This window comes from Hemiscyllium ocellatum, chromosome 24, assembly GCF_020745735.1.
Source record: "Hemiscyllium ocellatum isolate sHemOce1 chromosome 24, sHemOce1.pat.X.cur, whole genome shotgun sequence".
NCBI classification, from domain to species: domain Eukaryota; kingdom Metazoa; phylum Chordata; class Chondrichthyes; order Orectolobiformes; family Hemiscylliidae; genus Hemiscyllium; species Hemiscyllium ocellatum.
The window spans coordinates 43,995,016-44,012,641 of record NC_083424.1 but is presented as its reverse complement, the minus strand read 5'-3'; the positions used below and the strand labels follow the sequence as shown (position 1 = coordinate 44,012,641).

General features: G+C 42.9%; 1 protein-coding gene across 3 annotated transcripts in view; it reads left to right on the top strand.

Annotated features, from left to right (window-relative positions):
* The window catches only part of acads (acyl-CoA dehydrogenase short chain), a 190,530-nt gene that overhangs the window by 110,389 nt on the left and 62,515 nt on the right, over window positions 1-17,626 (top strand). The window lies entirely within an intron of this gene.

Sequence of the window (17,626 nt, the reverse complement as noted above, 5' to 3'; positions counted from 1 at the left end):
GGTAATTTAAGAAAACACATTAGGGATGGTGGGACAGGTGATGTGTTATAGCTACAGCATGTGGGAGCTCCTGGGCAAACTAATGTGCAGCAAGTGTTCACAGTTTCAGTATTTCCAGCTTCAAGTTTTAGCTAGAGGCCAAAGTCCAGATACTGCAACATGTCAGCCAGTGAGAAAGTTGTCTGGATATTTTGTACCTAAAGGCAGTCACACCTCCTCCCTTAGGACAGGGTGTTCTGATTTGTTCACTGGTCAGGGGAAGGAGAGTTTGACCGTAAATGCAACAGGTAAGAGGGCTGAGAGAGCAGGAGCCTTCGCCTTTCCAATTGTCCAATAGGTTTGAGGTTCCGTGTGCTTACTTGGTTGTAGGTGAAGAACACAGGATGGATGAGCTATCTAACCATAGCACAGTGGTACACTGTTCTATATAGCCAAGAGCACTAGTAGTAGAAGGCTGAGTTGCCTACGCTGTGTTGCCTACGATTGTGACATCTGCTCTGAGCTACACAGGAATATGGAGTTGAGAGGTGGAGGGGTTGTTGTCATGGTCCGTGTAGATATAAACAACACAGGCATGCTCAGGAAATAGATTCTGTATATGAGGAGCCGGGCATCAAATTGAAGAGCAGTACCACGAGGATTATAATCATTGGATTATTACCTCAAGTCACAGATTACACGTAACATTCATGAAATTATGATGTGGCTCAAAGATTTGTGTGGGTTCCATTTGTAGACTACTGGCGTCAATACTGGGCAAAGTGGGAGCTGTATCATTAGGACAGTCTACACCTGAACTGGGATCAGTATTCAAGCAAATCATGTAACAAGGGAAGTAGAGAGAGTTGCAAATTAAGTAGTGAGAGTGAAAGATCAAGGTTGGGTAGATGTCGCAAATTCACAGGCAGGTGGACAAAATAGTAATGTGGGAGATGAGAGTCAGAGAATGCCAGGGACAGAGAAAATAACTGTAAGAATGCACCATGTGTCAAGACCAGATGTTACAAAGATAACCAGAAGTCAAAACTAAAGGCTCTGTATCTGAATATGTGCAGCATTTAAAACAAGTAAACAAATTGATAGTTCACATATAAAAAGATCTGATAGCCATTAAGAGTCATGACTGCAGCATGACAACGATTGGGTCCTGAATGTTGAAAGGTATATGACATTTAAGAAATGGGAAGCTGGGTGAAGGTGGAGGAGCAGAACTGTTAATCAATGATGGAATTGGTGCAATGATTAGAGATGACCACGTTCTGGAGATCTCAATGTAGAATTGGTTTGAGGGGAGATGAAGAATAGTAGGAGAAAGAAATCACAAATACAATTATCCCTCATAACAATATCCCTTTTTTTCTTATTCATTCATGGATGCAGGCAATGCTAAATAAACCAAATCAAATGTGCAGCTTGGACCTGAATGGTGTTGAGCTTCTTGCATGTTGGATCTGCACCCATTCAAACCAGTGCAGGGTATTTAATCATACTCCTGGTTTGTGCCTTGCTGATGGTGCACAAGCCTTGGGAAACAGGGTGAGTTACTGTCTGCAGACTTCCTAGCCTCTGATCTGCTCTTGTAACCACAGTATGTATATGGCTGGCCCAATTCAGTTTCTGGTCAATGGTAACCCCAGAATGCTGATTGTGAGGGATTCAGTGATAGAAGTACCATTGAACATCAAAAGGAGATAAAAACTGAAAAAAAATGGAAAAAACTGCTGATGCTGTAAATCAGAAACAAAAACAAAAGTTGCTGCAGATCTGGCAGCACCAGTGAAGAGAAATCAAAGTTAACATTTTGGGTCCGGTGACCCTTCCTCAGAGTGGGTAATCAAAGAGTGATATTTTGATTCTCCCTTGTTGATGGTCATTTCCTGATGCTTATGTGGTATATATGTTATCTGCCACTTCTCTATCCAAACCTGGATGTTCCCATATTGGAAAATGGACGTCTTCAGTATCTGAGAAGTTCTATAAATGGTCCTGAAGATTGTGCAATAATACAACTTCTGATGGAACCAACAGGACACTAGGACACTACCCTGAGGAACTCCTGCCATTGGTGGTCATGCCTACTAAATGTCAAGATTAGTGTGGTGCTGGAAGTGCACAGCAGGTCAGACAGCATCTGAGGAGCAGGATAATCAATGTTTCGGGCAGGAGCCCTTCATTGGGAATTCCTAATATCAATTTTCTTGCTCCTAGGATGCTGCCTGACCTGCTGTGCATTTCCAGCACCTCTCTAATCTTGACTCTAATCTCCACCAGCTGCAGTCCTCACTTTCACCTATGCCTACTAAATGTGTTCACTGTTCCTAACTGGATGGTGATCATTTAGGCACGTCACTAACCAGTCACCTACTGCAAGATTTTGACAGATATCACACAATGCCCTTGACCAGGATTGACCCAGAAATGAGGATGCATTCATGAAACTGCTGAGAAAATCCAATGAATTGTCTCCGTCCACACAATAAACTCAGTACCCCAGCCAGCAGCCCCCCCCCCCCACCCAAAAACACGCACACACATACACACACACATTTTTTCAGCATTAAGGCTGAATCAGATAGTTCCTAACCATGGTATCATTTTGCACCGAGACGTGAACCCCTCTTCACATTACTTGCTTCATCACCAAAACCACTGTCTACACTTCCATAATCTCAGCAGACTTCACTGCTGTATGCCAGTGCTGTCTTGGCCTCCTTCGTGCCTTAAAGCCTGCCAACTCTGCCCTTCTCTGATTTTGGATTCTTTGAATCATTGGTACCTTCAGCTGTTTATGCTCCTGAGCTTTAGAATTCCTCCCCTAAGCCTCTCCATCTCTCCTCCTTTAAATCATTCCTTAAAATCTACCTCTTTCACCCAACCTTTCCTCAGCTACCTTGCAATTGTCTATGTGCTTTTTGTCAAGTTTTCTCAAATTATAGTCTTGTGAAACACCTCAAAACATTTTAAAACGGAGAGAATTCCACCCTCCATCCAGCTGTGCTGGACATATTCTGGGAACCTTGATGCTCACAAAGGGTGCTTGAAATGGAAGGTGTATTGTTAGTCAGCAGTAACATTCCCGACCTTAGTAGACATAGTGGAAATAAAGACGAAAGCACAAAGCAGAATTGGTGCATTGACAATGTTTGTGATGATTGGTAGCAGAGCTGCTATGAGCTGTCATAATGTGTTCTTACATTGTACTTTAAAGTCCTGCTCGGTGGTTTTGAAGTCTTGCTCCTCTTGTTCAACTCTATATGTGACCACAGGCCTAAAAAAAATTCAGTAGTACGGAGTTAAAAGAAAACTGTATATCAAAGAGATCAGTTCAGAAAGAGCTTAGACATCTACCCTCATTCTGTATTTTTTTTTGCAATTATGCCCCAATAACCTTTCACACAGAAGATTGGATTTCCTCTTGCACCCAGTCAGTGTTCAGTAATTTTCTATCATACTCTACAAAGTGAAACCTACATGTTTTGATGCTCCTGAGAATTTCTAAAATAAGTGTAAGAGTCTGGTGATACACATTTTATTTTGCAGTTTGAGTCCACTACATGATTCAACAAACTGCAGTTGTGCGATACGTTGGCTGATGATATTCATCACCATGTACCTCCCTTGAAGAGTGAATAAAGTAGGCCAGGATAGTCCAGAAACTAATTGCATTTATTTTGTTTGACATTGACCCAAATTTTGCATTCAGTTCTGAAGGGACAGGCTTTGCCATTTCTTATTATGACAGCTGCCCACAGAGACTTGCTGTCATCAGGTGTTGTCAGGTTCACTAGCACCATGTGGCATCTGTGAGCAGGGCGAGGAATAGTATGGCTTTTCATCTAATCATTTGGCACGTACTTCACTGGGACACACAGGACGAAATCTAAACTTCCTAAAACATTAGTGGTATTGAGTGGTTTCAGAGTTTAGAGGCAGAAACTAAATCAGGAACAGGCACTTGCAGTTATAACAGAGACAGTGCAAGAGTGGGGCGTAGAACATAGAACATAGAACATAGAAAGATACAGCGCAGTACAGGCCCTTCGGCCCTCGATGTTGCGCCGACCGAATCCTACCTAACCTACACTAGCCCAATAACTTCCAAATGCCTATCCAATGCCCGCTTAAATGACCATAAAGAAGGAGAGTTCACCACTGCTACTGGCAGGGCATTCCATGAACTCACAACCCGCTGTGTAAAGAATCTACCCCTAACATCTGTCCTATACCTACCACCCCTTAATTTAAAGCTGTGTCCCCTAGTAACACCTGACTCCATTAGCGGTAAAAGGTTCTCAGTGTCGACCCTATCTAAACCCCTAATCATCTTATACACCTCTATCAAATCTCCCCTAAACCTCCTTTTCTCCAGTGAGAACAGCCCCAAGTGCCTCAGCCTTTCCTCATAAGATTTTCCTACCATTCCAGGCAACATCCTGGTAAACCTCCTCTGCACTCGTTCCAATGCCTCCACATCCTTCCTATAGTATGGCGACCAAAACTGCACACAATACTCCAGATGAGGCCGCACCAGAGTCTTATACAGTTGCAACATGACCTCAGGACTCCGGAACTCAATTCCTCTACCAATAAAGCCCAGTACACCATATGCCTTCCTCACAGCACTATTTACCTGGGTGGCAACTTTCAGAGATCTGTGTACATGGACACCAAGATCCCTCTGCTCATCCACACTACCAAGTAGCCTACCATTAGCCCAGTAATCCATCATCTTGTTACTCCTACCAAAGTGAATGACTTCACACTTAGCTACATTGAATTCCATTTGCCACCTTTCTGCCCAGCTCTGCAACTTATCTATATCCCGCTGTAACCTACCACTTCCTTCCTCACTATCCACAACTCCACCGACTTTCGTGTCATCCGCAAACTTGCTTACCCAGCTTTCAAGCCCTTCCTCTAGATCATTTATAAAGATAACAAAAAGCAATGGTCCCAAAACAGATCCTTGTGGTACACCGCTAGTAACTGCACTCCAAGATGAACTTAGTCCATCAACTACTACCCTCTGTCTCCTTCCAGCCAGCCAATTCCTAATCCAAACCTCTAATGTATCCTCAATGCCATACCTCCGTAGTTTTAGCTTTAGCCTACCATGGGGAACCTTATCGAACGCCTTACTAAAATCCATATACACAACATCTACTGCTTTACCCTCGTCCACTTCCTTAGTCACCTTCTCAAAGAACTCAATAAGGTTTGTGAGGCACGACCTGCCCTTCACAAAACCATGCTGGCTATCCTTGATCACGTTATTCCTATCCAGATGTTCATAAATCTTATGCCTTACCATTCTCTCTAAGACTTTGCCCACCACTGAAGTCAGACTCACTGGCCTATAGTTACTAGGGCTATCCCTACTCCCTTTCTTGAACAAGGGGACCACATTCGCTATCCTCCAGTCCTCTGGTACTATTCCCGTTGACAATGACGACATAAAAATCCAGGCCAATGGCTCTGCTATCTCCTCCCTAGCTTCCCATAGGATCCTAGGGTAAATGCCATCAGGCCCAGGAGACTTATCTATTTTCATCCTCTCCAATATTCCCAGAACCTCTTCCCTGCATATTTCCAGGCCATCCATTCTAATCATTTGTGACTCCATATTCACGTCAGCAACAGTGTCCTGTTCCTGAGTGAATACTGATGAAAAGTATTGATTTAGTGTCTCTCCAATCTCCTGCGCCTCCACACACAACTTCCCACTACTATCCTTGACTGGACCGATACCTACACTAGTCATCCTTTTATTCCTGACATACCTATAGAAAGCCTTTGGGTTTTCCCTAATCCTACCAGCTAAAGACTTTTCATGTCCCCTTCTCGCTTCTCTTAGCTCTCTCTTTAGATTCTTCCTGGCTACCTTATAACTCTCTATCGCCCCAACTGAACCTTCACGCCTCATCTTTACATATGCCGCCTTCTTCCCTTTCACAAGGGATTCCAATTCTTTACTAAACCACGGCTGCCTCACAAGGCCCTTTACACCATGCCTGACTGGTACATACTTATCGAGGACACGTAGTAGCTGCTCCTTGAACAATCCCCACATCTCATTAGTGTTCTTCTCTTGAAGCCTGTTTTTCCAATCCACACATCCTAAGTCATGCCTCACTGCATCATAATTTCCCTGCCCCCAGCTATAACTCTTGCCCTGCGGCGCACACTTATCCCTCTCCATCACTAAAGTAAAAGTCACCGAGTTGTGGTCACTGTCCCCGAAGTGCTCACCTACCTCCAAGTCTAACACCTGGCCTGGTTCATTACCTAGAACCAAATCCAGTATAGCCTCACCTCTTGTTGGCCTGTCTACATATTGTGTCAGGAAACCCTCCTGCACACATTGGACAAACACCGACCCATCTAATGAACTCGAGCTATAGGTCTCCCAGTCAATATCTGGCAAGTTAAAGTCCCCCATAACAACCACCCTGCTACCTTCACTCTTTTCCTGAATCATCCTCGCAATATTATCCTCTACTTCTCTAGGACTATTAGGAGGCCTGTAGAAAACACCTAACAGGGTGACCTCACCTTTCCTATTTCTAACCTCAGCCCAAACTACCTCAGATGGCAAGTCCTCTTCCATCGTCCATTCCACTGCTGTAATACTATCTTTGACAAGTAATGCCACACCTCCCCCTTTTTTACCCCCATGTCTGATCCTACTAAAACATTTAAACCCTGGAACCTGCAACAGCCATTCTTGTCCCTGTTCTACCCACGTCTCTGTAATGGCCACAACATCGAAGTCCCAGGTACCAACCCACGCTGCAAGTTCACCTACCTTATTCCTTATACTTCTGGCATTGAAGTATACACACTTCAATCCACCCTTCTGTTTACAGGCACCCTCCTTCGAGATCGCTGCATTATTCATAACCTCCCTACACTCAAGGTCCTGTACCCTAAAGCTACAGTCCAGGTTCCCATGCACCGGCGGAGTTAGTTTAAACCCTCCCAAAGAGCACTAGCAAACCTCCCCCCAGGGATACTGGTGCCCCTCAGGTTCAGGTGTAGACCATCCTTTTTATAGAGGTCCCACCTTCCAACTAACCTATTAATAGGCAACTAACCTATTAATGGAAAATGAGTTGGACATTTAAATATTATATCATGGTGTTAGTATGTAGTCCTATTGAAGTAATCCTGATGAGATACTGCATTACATTGTGTAAATCATATATGCTACAATTCAGTGCAGCACTGATGGAGCAATGAATATTGAATTTAGTATCTAGGACACCAGTCGAGTGGACTGCTTTGTCTTAGACAGTTCTGAGCTCGCATGGACTTCAAGAGGACATAAGCAGTGAAAAGTTTTTCACATATAAGGTGAAAGTTAATGCAGATAAGTGTGAAGTTATATTTTTGGAAAAAAGAATGAGAAGAAAGAATACTGTATACAATTCCAGTTGCCTTTCGATAGGAATTTTGTTGTTCAACTTGAGCGGGTGCAGAAAAGATTTACAAGGATGCTGCCAGGATTAGAAGGTTTGAGTTATGGGATGGGGCTGTTTTTTCCTGGACCGTCAGAGGCTGAGTGGTCACCTTATAGAAGTTTATAAGATCATGAGGGGCATGGATTGGGTGAATAGCCAAGAGGAGTCCAAAACTAGAGGACGTGGGTTTAAAGTGATAAGGGAAAAATCTAAATAGGATCTGTTGGGTACCTTTTTCATGCAGAGGGTGGTATGTGTATGGAATGAGCTGCCAGAGGAAGTGGTGAAGGCTGCTACAATTACAACATTTAAAATGCATCTGTAAGGGTATATGAATAGGAAGAGTTTACTGGATTACAGGCCAAATGGTGGCAAATGAGACTAGGTCAGATTTGAGATGTGTGGTCAGCATGGAAGAATTGGACCAAAGGTTCTAATTCTATGGTGTGTGACTCTGTGACTCTCTGACTCTAACAGGGTACACAAGCTAAATGTGCAAGTGTGGCTGGCACAGTGATATTGTCCCTGATCTAGTAATCCAGAGGCCCCATGTTCTGGGGACATGGATTCAGGTTCCACCACAGCAGCTGGTGGAGTTCAAATTTAATGAATAAGATTGTAATTGAAAATTGAGATTCAATTAATAAAATTGTAATTAAAAGCTAATCTCAGTAAAGATGACCATGACAACAAACATCCATTATTCATTAATGTCCTTTGAGGAAGGAAATCTACCTTCCTAATTCCAGACTCACAGAAAGGTGGTTGGCTCTTAAATGTCCTAGATCCAGTCAGTTCAAGGGCAATTAGAGGTGGGGAGTAAATGCTGGCTGTAGCAATGACACCGACGTCCCATGAAAGAATAATTTTTAAAAATGTTACACTGAATGAGGTGGGAAAATAGAGAGATATGGGAGGTCAGGTACACAAAACTTTGAAGGTGGCAATATATGTTGCTGAAAACCTTTAGGATCCTAGGCTTTAAACTTAAATATAAATATTTATAAAAGTATGAAAGGCGCAGTTAGCTAAGATTATGGAATACATTGGGAGAGATGCAGTGGTTGTCATATTGAGATATTTCACAAGTCAGCAAAAAGGCATTTCATTTAAAAAGATCCTGGGAGAGAGAGAGAGAGACACTGTCTGTGGCTAAATAAGGAAGTTAAAGGTATTAGTGGCCCAGATCTGAGTCTTCAGATAGTCGGAGACCCGATTTACACTGAAAGATATGTGTTGGGACCCCTCAAAAGATGCAATTCACAGGCTATGTGGTAGTTACCTGGGAAGCTTCAACTTCCAATGGATAACTACTGGTGTATGAACAGCCCTGAAAATGTCCTCAACTGTTGAGTTAGAGGTACAAATTGCAGAAGGCTCCAACTTGTGTACATTAACAATTAACCAGGGATTAACAACTAACAATTAATCCTTGACTAAGTATGGAACCGAAGCCGCAGTCTAAGCTCACATTGTCGCTACCCCGCCGAACCCTCCTCAACACGTGGTCTCTGCTTCTCCAGATACATGATCCCCATTCACAACTCCTAACATACTTGGTACCAAACCATATCCTGCTCTGACACTCTAACACCTGGATATGTGATTTTCTCCTGCCTTGACATCTGACTGCACACTACCTCTGGACAGTGGACCTAACCATTTCCCTGCTGTCCATCTTCTTGGCCATCCAAGCAACCCCTCCCAAGACCTTCCCCTCCCAAGACCTTACCCACCCAGACATCTGCCTACCCTACCCTCTAATGTACTTGCTATCTGCATCCCTTCACCCACCGAGCACCCCTACCCCCTTATATAACTGCCCCTCACCCTTCCATCTCATACAACTGTCACACTGTCTTCTTCTCTTGCCTATTTATAACAATCTAAATATGTTATTATCGTCAGAAAATTAGCACAATACCATAGATATTAATGCCATTATTTAAAAGGATGACTATTTATTTAATCAATATGAGTAAATGATAGTTTGCATTTTTAAACAATTACTAGTTCTGCATAAAGCTATATTGTCTAATTGGTATGTTTGAAGATTCTTGTGTCTGTGTACAGTCTCAGATCCTATCATTTACATCTTGCTCACCACCACCTTCTCAAGGGGCAACTATGAATTGGCAATAAATGCTGGCCCAGCCAGTGATGCCCACGTCCCAGGACTAAATAAAACAACCCGTGATGTAGGAGAATTTTCACTGGGACTAAGCTGTGGTTGAGCCCCAAACTTTGTCATTACCCTTGTGAATTGAAAGTGAAATAGTGACTGTTTGTGGTTACGTGCTTAAAGCAGTTTGAACTTATATTCCTAAGATGAGCATGGTAGCTCAGTGGTTAGCACTGTTGCCTCACAGCTCCAGGGACCCGGGTTCGATTCCAGCCTTTGGCGACTGTCTGTGTGGAGTTTGCATATTCTCCCCATGTCTGCGTGAATTTCCTCTGGGTGCTCCGGTTTCTTCCCACAGTCCAAAGATGTGCAGGTTAGGTGAATTGGCCACGCTAAATTGCCCATAGTGTTCAGGGATGTGTAGGTTAGGTGCATTAGCCAGGGGTAGGTGTAGAGTAACCGGGTGGGGGAATGGGTCTGGGTGTGTTACTCTTCAGAGGGTTGATGTGGACTTTTTGGGTCAAATGGAGTGTTTCCACACAGTCGGGATTCTGTGATAACCCTCTATGCAGCAATTCAATAGAATATTTTATGATGCATGCTTTTAAGGGAAAAAGCACTTTAAAAACTAACCAAAGTGTATTATTTGATATAGTATTCCACTCAAAGCCTTGTCCAAACTATTTATTTCAATAATTATTACTGAAATACTTAATGAAAAGGCAAACTTGAAGTACAAAAATTACGCAGAATGTTCTCAAGAGGGCATTGTATGGTCCAAAATTTATCTCCAGATGTTGCTGGAGTTGAGCTTCAGGCTGCTGTCTTGATATTTTGCCAACTAGTTCCCAGAGTCCTTGCTCGGAATGTCTGAAAATCCATCCAATATAAGGGATGATTTCATCATGGAATTTGTCGCTATTCTCTATTTTCACGTTCTTATTTTGATTTTTTTAAATAAAAAGCAGTATTGTGTTACTGAATTAAGACATAGTCAGAGGTGGGGCTCAAAGTCAATTCATACAACATAAAAGGATCTCCTGTTATACTGCTGGTATTAAGTGTGATACTGCTATCTTGTAATGACACAAGCATTATTACATTTAACTAATTTACGAGCATTCTGTGCTGAGATGGAACTCCCCATCATTTATGTTTGCAAAATTTAATTCCCATCAGTAAACACTATATGAGGCCAAATTAGAATTTAGTTACTGTTTAGGGAGGAGGATTTGTAAATTGGAATATATTTTTGAATTTCAGGATCCAGAGCAAGAGAAAAAACACTTGGAATGCTGCCCTTTTGGCTTATTTTAACTTTGAGACCTTTGATACCTTGAATACTAACAGATGCTCTCAACCCTTTTAATAGTATAATGATTTTAACAATCTAGAAAGCCCTAAAGTAATGTTACAGAGACATGAGTTTTCATCCCATGATGACAACTGTGGAGTTTAAATTCGGTTAATGAAATAAAGGTGAAACAAAGAGCTGCTTTCAGTAATTAGGACTAAAATGGTACCAGATTGTTGTAAAAGCTGTGTTCACTAATGTATTTTACATCCTGAAGCCATTTGGCCTGTATGTGAACATGGACCCACAGCAATGTGGTTTCCTCAGCTCCCCTTTGAAACAGCCTGACAAATCTTTTTGTTGCATAAAAACCGCTACAAGAAACTATAATAAGAATATTAGCAGACTGGTCACCCAGTGTTGACCTATGCACTGACAAACGAGCACTGAAGCCCTGCAGATTTCTCCTTGCTAATGTCTTGGGAATTCTGCCAATGTTGTGAGAACTACCTTACAAGCAAGTCACAAAACAGCCTGACATAATTAAATCTTTCAACCAACATCCCTGCTTGCTCCATCCCCACCATTTATTATTTTGTTCCAGTGACAGGACACATCATGAAATTCATAGTAGGTTCCTAGCTCCCTGAAAGTAGATTCGCCGGTAGAAAGGATAGTGATGAAGGCATTTGGTATGCTTTCCTTTATTGGTCAGAGCATTGAGTATAGGAGTTGAGAGGTCATGTTGTGGTTGTACAGGTTGGTTAGGTCGGTATTGAAATATTGCGTGCAATTCTGGTCTCCTTCCTATTGGAAGCATGTTATGAAACTTGAAAGGATTCGGAAAAGATTTACAAGGATGTTGCCAGGGTTGGAGGATTTGAGCTATAGGGAGAGGCTGAATAGACTGGGTCTGTTTTCCTTGGAGCATAAGAGACTGAGGGGTGACCTTATAGAGGTTTATAAAGTCATGATAGGATAAATAGACAAAGTCTTTTCCCTGGGGTTGGGGAGTCCAGTACTAGAGGGCATAGGTTTAGGGTGAGAGGGGGAAGATTTAAAAGGGACCTAAGGGGCAATTTTTTCATACAGAGGGTGGCGAGTGTATGGAATGAGCTGCTAGAGGACGAGGTGGAAACTGGTACAATAACAGCATTTAAAAGGCATCTGGATGGGTATATGAATCGGAAGGATTTGGAGGGATATGGGCCAAGTACTAGTAAATGGGACCAGATTAGGTTCGGGTATCTTGTCGGCATGGATGAGTTGGACTGAGGGGTCTATTTCTGTGCTGTACATCTCTATGACTCTCTGATTCTAGTAGCACAATGAAACAGAGAGCCCCTAGGAGTCCTGAAAAATAACTCCAGACCTTTTGGCGTCTCACAGCATCAGATCATTAATGGGCAAGGAAATCCCTTGCTGATTATCAGCTACTGCCCTCCTTCAACTAATGAATCAGGAATCCTTTTTGAACATTATCTATCAGAAGCAGTTAGGGTGTCATGGCACAGAGTGCACTCTGATTGGGGAACTTAAATGCCCATCACCACGAGTAGCTGCAGGTTAGTTCCCCCGACTGTGTTTAGAGCAGGTAGTGACAGGAAAAACCTTCTTGACATTGTACCCACCAACTTGTCTTTCAAAGATGTATCTATCTATGACTGCAAAGGTCAGTGTGACAACTGCACAGTTCTGGAGGAGACAAAGTCCTGTCTTCACATTATGGACACCGTGTATCGTATTTAGTGACATTGTGCTACTCAGGACGAATTCAAAACTAGTTGCTGAAAAATAGTCAACCATGAGGAACTGTGGGACATTAGCACTGGCAAAATTATATTACATTGCAATCGAAAAGATCATGACACGTCATATCACTCACCCTACCATTACCATAAAGTTAGGGAACCAACCAGATTCAATGAGGGAAGTTAGGAAAGCAGAGCAGCAGCTGTACCAACTTTACTGAAAAATAAAGTGGTGACTTGGTGAATCAACAGCACAGGGTTATTTGTATTCTAAACACTGGAAGCAGAATGTTAAGAAATGCTGAGTAATTCCACAATCAATGGATCAGGTCAAAACTCTGCAAACGAGCCACAAACAGACATGAATGATGGCAGACAATTAAAGGTCTAACCAGAAGAGGATGCATAACCATCTCCATTCTCAATAATCGTTTAACCCCAGCTGATAAGTGAAAATTGCAAATCTTTCAACCGAAAGTGCCGAACAAATAATCCATCTTGGACTCCTGCTGAGATCATCTGGCATCATAAAGCCAGTGGTCAGCAAATTCGATTCATTCCACGTGATATCAAGAAATTGCTGAGATGCTGGATATTCAAAGACTATGGATCCTGACAATGTTCCGGCAATAGTACTGAAGACTTGTGGTTCAAAAGTAGCTTCGCCAAGCAGTTCCAGTACAGACACAATGTTGGCATTTATGTGACAAAGCGAAAAATTATCTGGGTATGCCCTGTCCACAAAAACAGGAGGAATCCTGACTGCTCAATGATTACTCCTTCAGGCTATGCTCAGACATCAGTATGGAAGGTGTCATCATGCAAACAGGTGGCAGCTTCTCAACACAAAGCTGCTCACCAGTGTTCAGTTTGGGTTTCACCAGGACCACTTGGCTTCAGATCTCATTACACCCTGATCAAAATGTGAATAGCAGAGCTAAATTCCAGAAGCAAGGTAAAGATGACCATTTCAAGACAGCATTTGACTGAGTGCAATATCATGGACTCCGAATAAAATTGAAGTCAATGGGAATCAAGGGGGAAAGTTTTCATTGGCTGGAGTTGTGAAAGATGACTGTGTTTGTTGGAGGCCAATTCCAAGATATTGCTATATGAGTTTCTTAGGACATGTTTCTACATTCACACACCTTCATGAATTACCTTGCCTCCATCATAATGTCAGGAGTGGGGACAATAGCTGATAATTGCACAATTTCCAATTGCATTTCTTGTTCCATTTGCACTCCATAGATGCTGAAGCAATTGATGTCTGCATGCCACAGCTTCTGGACAGCCTTCAGTTTTGGACTAATGAGCATCAAATACTGTTCGTGCCACACAATAACAATCTTCAACAACAGTGATCCCAACCAACTCCCCTTGCCTTTCAATAACATTGCCATCATTGAATTCCCAACCATCAATCTCCTGGCAATCATCATTGACCAGACATTTAACTAGTTCAGACACATGGGGGCAGCACGGTGGTTAGCACTGTTGCCTTACAGCGCCCAGGACCCAGGTTCAATTCCCGCCTCTAGCAATTGTCTGTGTGGAGTTTGCACATTCTCCCCATGTCTGCATGGGTTTCCTCTGGGTACTCTGGTCTCTTCCCACAATCTAAACCTATGCAGATTAGGTGAATTGGCCATGCTAAATTGCCCATAGTGTTCAGGGATGTGTAGGTTAGGTGCATTAGCCAGGGATAAAAATAAAGTAATGAGTAATGGGTTTGGGTGGTAGACTCTTTGGTGTGGACTTGTTGGGCCAAAGGCCTGTTTTCATACTGTAAGGATTCTAACTTCTAAAATTCTAAATTCACATAAATACTGTGGCTACAAGAGATGTTCTGATGCTAGGGATTTCTGCAAATAACTATCTTCTGACTCTCAAAGCCTTTACTCCATACAGAAAGTATGAGTCAGCAGTGTGACAGAATACCGTCCACTTGCCGAGATGAGTGCAGCTCCAGCAACATGCAAAGGCTAAAGGCCATTCAAGGCAAAGTAGTCCATTCGATTGGCACCCCATCCAACAGATTGAATATTCACTCCTTCCGCTATCAGTGCATAAAGTCCACAATATGTACCATCTAAAAGATACATTGTAGCAACTCTTCAAGTTCTCTTCAACAGCACCTTCCAAACCCATGTTCACATCATCCACAAGAGCAATGACAGCAGACATGTGGGACTACCACACCCTCCAAATTAGATATCCTGATTTGGAAATATATCACTACGCTTTAGTGGTTACTTAGTTATAATTAGGGAACTCTCTTCCATGTAGCCTGTGGGAGTACCGAAGCCACACAGATTGTAGCCATTTAAGAAATTATCTCAAGATGATACATCATCATTGTTATCTCCTCTCAAGGGTAATTGAGGATGGGTGTTGAGGAGATTCAAGATGGCGGCTGTCTGAAAAATCTGCTGTGTTGGGCTCTGGGCAATACCCTAGGCAAGGTTCCTCCCCGCTTCCCCCCCCCCCCCCGCCCACCATTAGCCACCCCAAGGCTCTGGAGTTAAAATAAAGACATCTAAACGAAAGGGAGCTAGGGGAGTACAGCAGGCAGGGCACACCCACAGCCGCTGCCTCGATTATCACGATGGTGCTTTTAAGCTCAGCGGAGCAGCAGCATCTAATTGAAACAGCGCTGGAACCGATTACTGCCATGCCGACAAAGTGGAAGCTTTGAGACAGAGACAGAGAACTCCGAGGGCTGGGTCTGAACCTTGGAAGGCCAGTTTTGGGCCTTGCTAGAACAAGTAGACGACCTCGAAAATAGAGGTCAGAGAAAATACTTATGTGTTGTGGGGAGGGCAAGAACCTTCTGAGTTTCTTGTGAGGTGGTTCCTGTAGTTGCTGGGGCTGAAGATCAAGTTGGCCAGGTGAGTGTGGAGTGGGCCCACCAGATTGCAGTGCGCAGGTCCGGGTCGCCTCGGCGTCCTCACCCAGTCCTAGTGCGAATCCAGCACTGTAAAGAAAAGCAGTTAATAATAGAAAAATCCAGAAGACTGGGAAGAGATCCATAGACTCTGGTTTATAAAGGTTTGAAGATAATGTTTCTTCAAGACTTTTCTGGATCCATAATTAAGAAAAGGAAGACTTTTGATGATGCAAAGAAAAAGTTAAGAGACTTAAATATTCAATATTCTCTGAGGTACCTGGTAGTACTACATTGTAATTATGGGGTGGGTCTGTCTACAACCTCACCTTGGAGGAAAAAGCAGAAGAATTTTTGAAATCGCTGAAATAATAGATTTGGACCAAGGGGGGAAGAGGAAAAGATATGTGTGGACAATTGCATAATTTCTAAAATTTTCTCTTTCTTTGTTCTTTTCCCTTTTGTGGTCTTAGGCCTTAGGGTTGATATTGCTTTGGTATAAAATCTGGTTTGTTTTATATTATATCCATTTGGTAGTTATATGTTATTTTACTGTTCTGTTTTTCTGGGTAAGGCGTAGTTACTTCTTTGATGTAATGATGTGTGGGGTTGGGATGTGGAGAGGGAGGGGTGAGCATCCATTGTTAGCTTACAGGAGTGTAAATTACATGCTTTTTTTGCCATTGCCTGAGTTTGGGGCACGGCCTTAACTGGAAGGAGCCAGGATGGCGGTAAGGTTGGGAGTGAATGCCCCTATGGGCGAGGGGAGAGATCTCTGGAGATTGGTGGTTTTTGTATTTATTTGTTCAAGTTAGGAGTAGTGGTTAGATTCTTCATTTTATTGTGTTTGAAGGAATAGTTTATAGATTTGATAAAGTCTGTGTTTTTTTCACTTGTTGCACATTGAATGGGCTTCTTCCTCTCGGGGCACCGCGGGCTGTATGTGTGGTCATGGCTAGCGATCTGTTCAGGTGGTGCACCTGGAATGTAAAAGAGAGTCATTACCCCATTAAAAGGAAAAAGGTGTTTTCAAATCTTAAGAAAGAGAGGGTTGACATCGTTCTGTTGCAAGAGACACATTTAACCAATAGGGAATATCTGAATTTCCAGCAAGGGGGATACAAAAGCGTATTCTTCTCCTCCTTCAACTCCAAAAGCAAAGGAGTGGCCATACTGGTACAAAGGAACCTCCAAATTCAGGTGATGGATCAAATCAAGGATGAATATGGACAGTTCATCATTCTGAAGGCTCTGGAGAAGAGTATGGCATTCTGAACGTTTATTGTCCTCTGGCACATCCTCTTAAATTTTTAGTTGACGTAGTCTCTAAATTAATGACTCTTGAGGTGCGCCATTTGGTTGTAAGAGGAGATTTTAATCATCTATGGGTGCTGGGATAGACAGGATGTCAAGGGGTCTATCGGGTACACCTCTGCAGTTAGTGGACCTGCGCGAGGAGCTGGGGCTAGTGGAGGTGTGGAGGTGTCTCCACCATAATGGGAGATATTTTACCTTTGACTCCAATCCACTCAAATGCTGCACAAGAAATGATATGTTCTTTGTTCTGTCGGTTTGTTTGGACTTGGTGTTGGCCTGCAGGATTGGGAGCATGTGGCAGTGTATTTGGATGGTAAGACTAAGGGTAGCGGAATAGACATACTGCACTGGTGCATGGATCCGTTTTTGTTGAAGTAATCCATCCGTGCTTTGGGAGACCACCAAGGCATACTTAAGGAGTCTGATTATTTCATACTCTACAATGGGGAAGAGACAGGGGAGAGCAGCAGCAGATGCCTGAGGCCCGGCTGAAGGCAGCCGAGTCGGCATGTTATACCAGATCATCCATGGTTAAGTCACAACGGGTCACGGCTCTCCGGGCTGTTCTGTACTCAGTGCTCACACAAGCAGCAAAAAGAAAGGTCTCCTTTACAAAACAAAGGCTATTTGAATATGGGGATAAGCCTGGTTAACCTAGCTAGGAAGAAAAGTACTCCATAGTCCATTGTGTTTATTAAGGAGACAACTGGTAACATCACTCGCGAGTTGAAAAAGATTAATGCCAGATTTTGGGAATTTTGTGCAGTTATACCAGTCGGAGGGCTGTGGGGATGA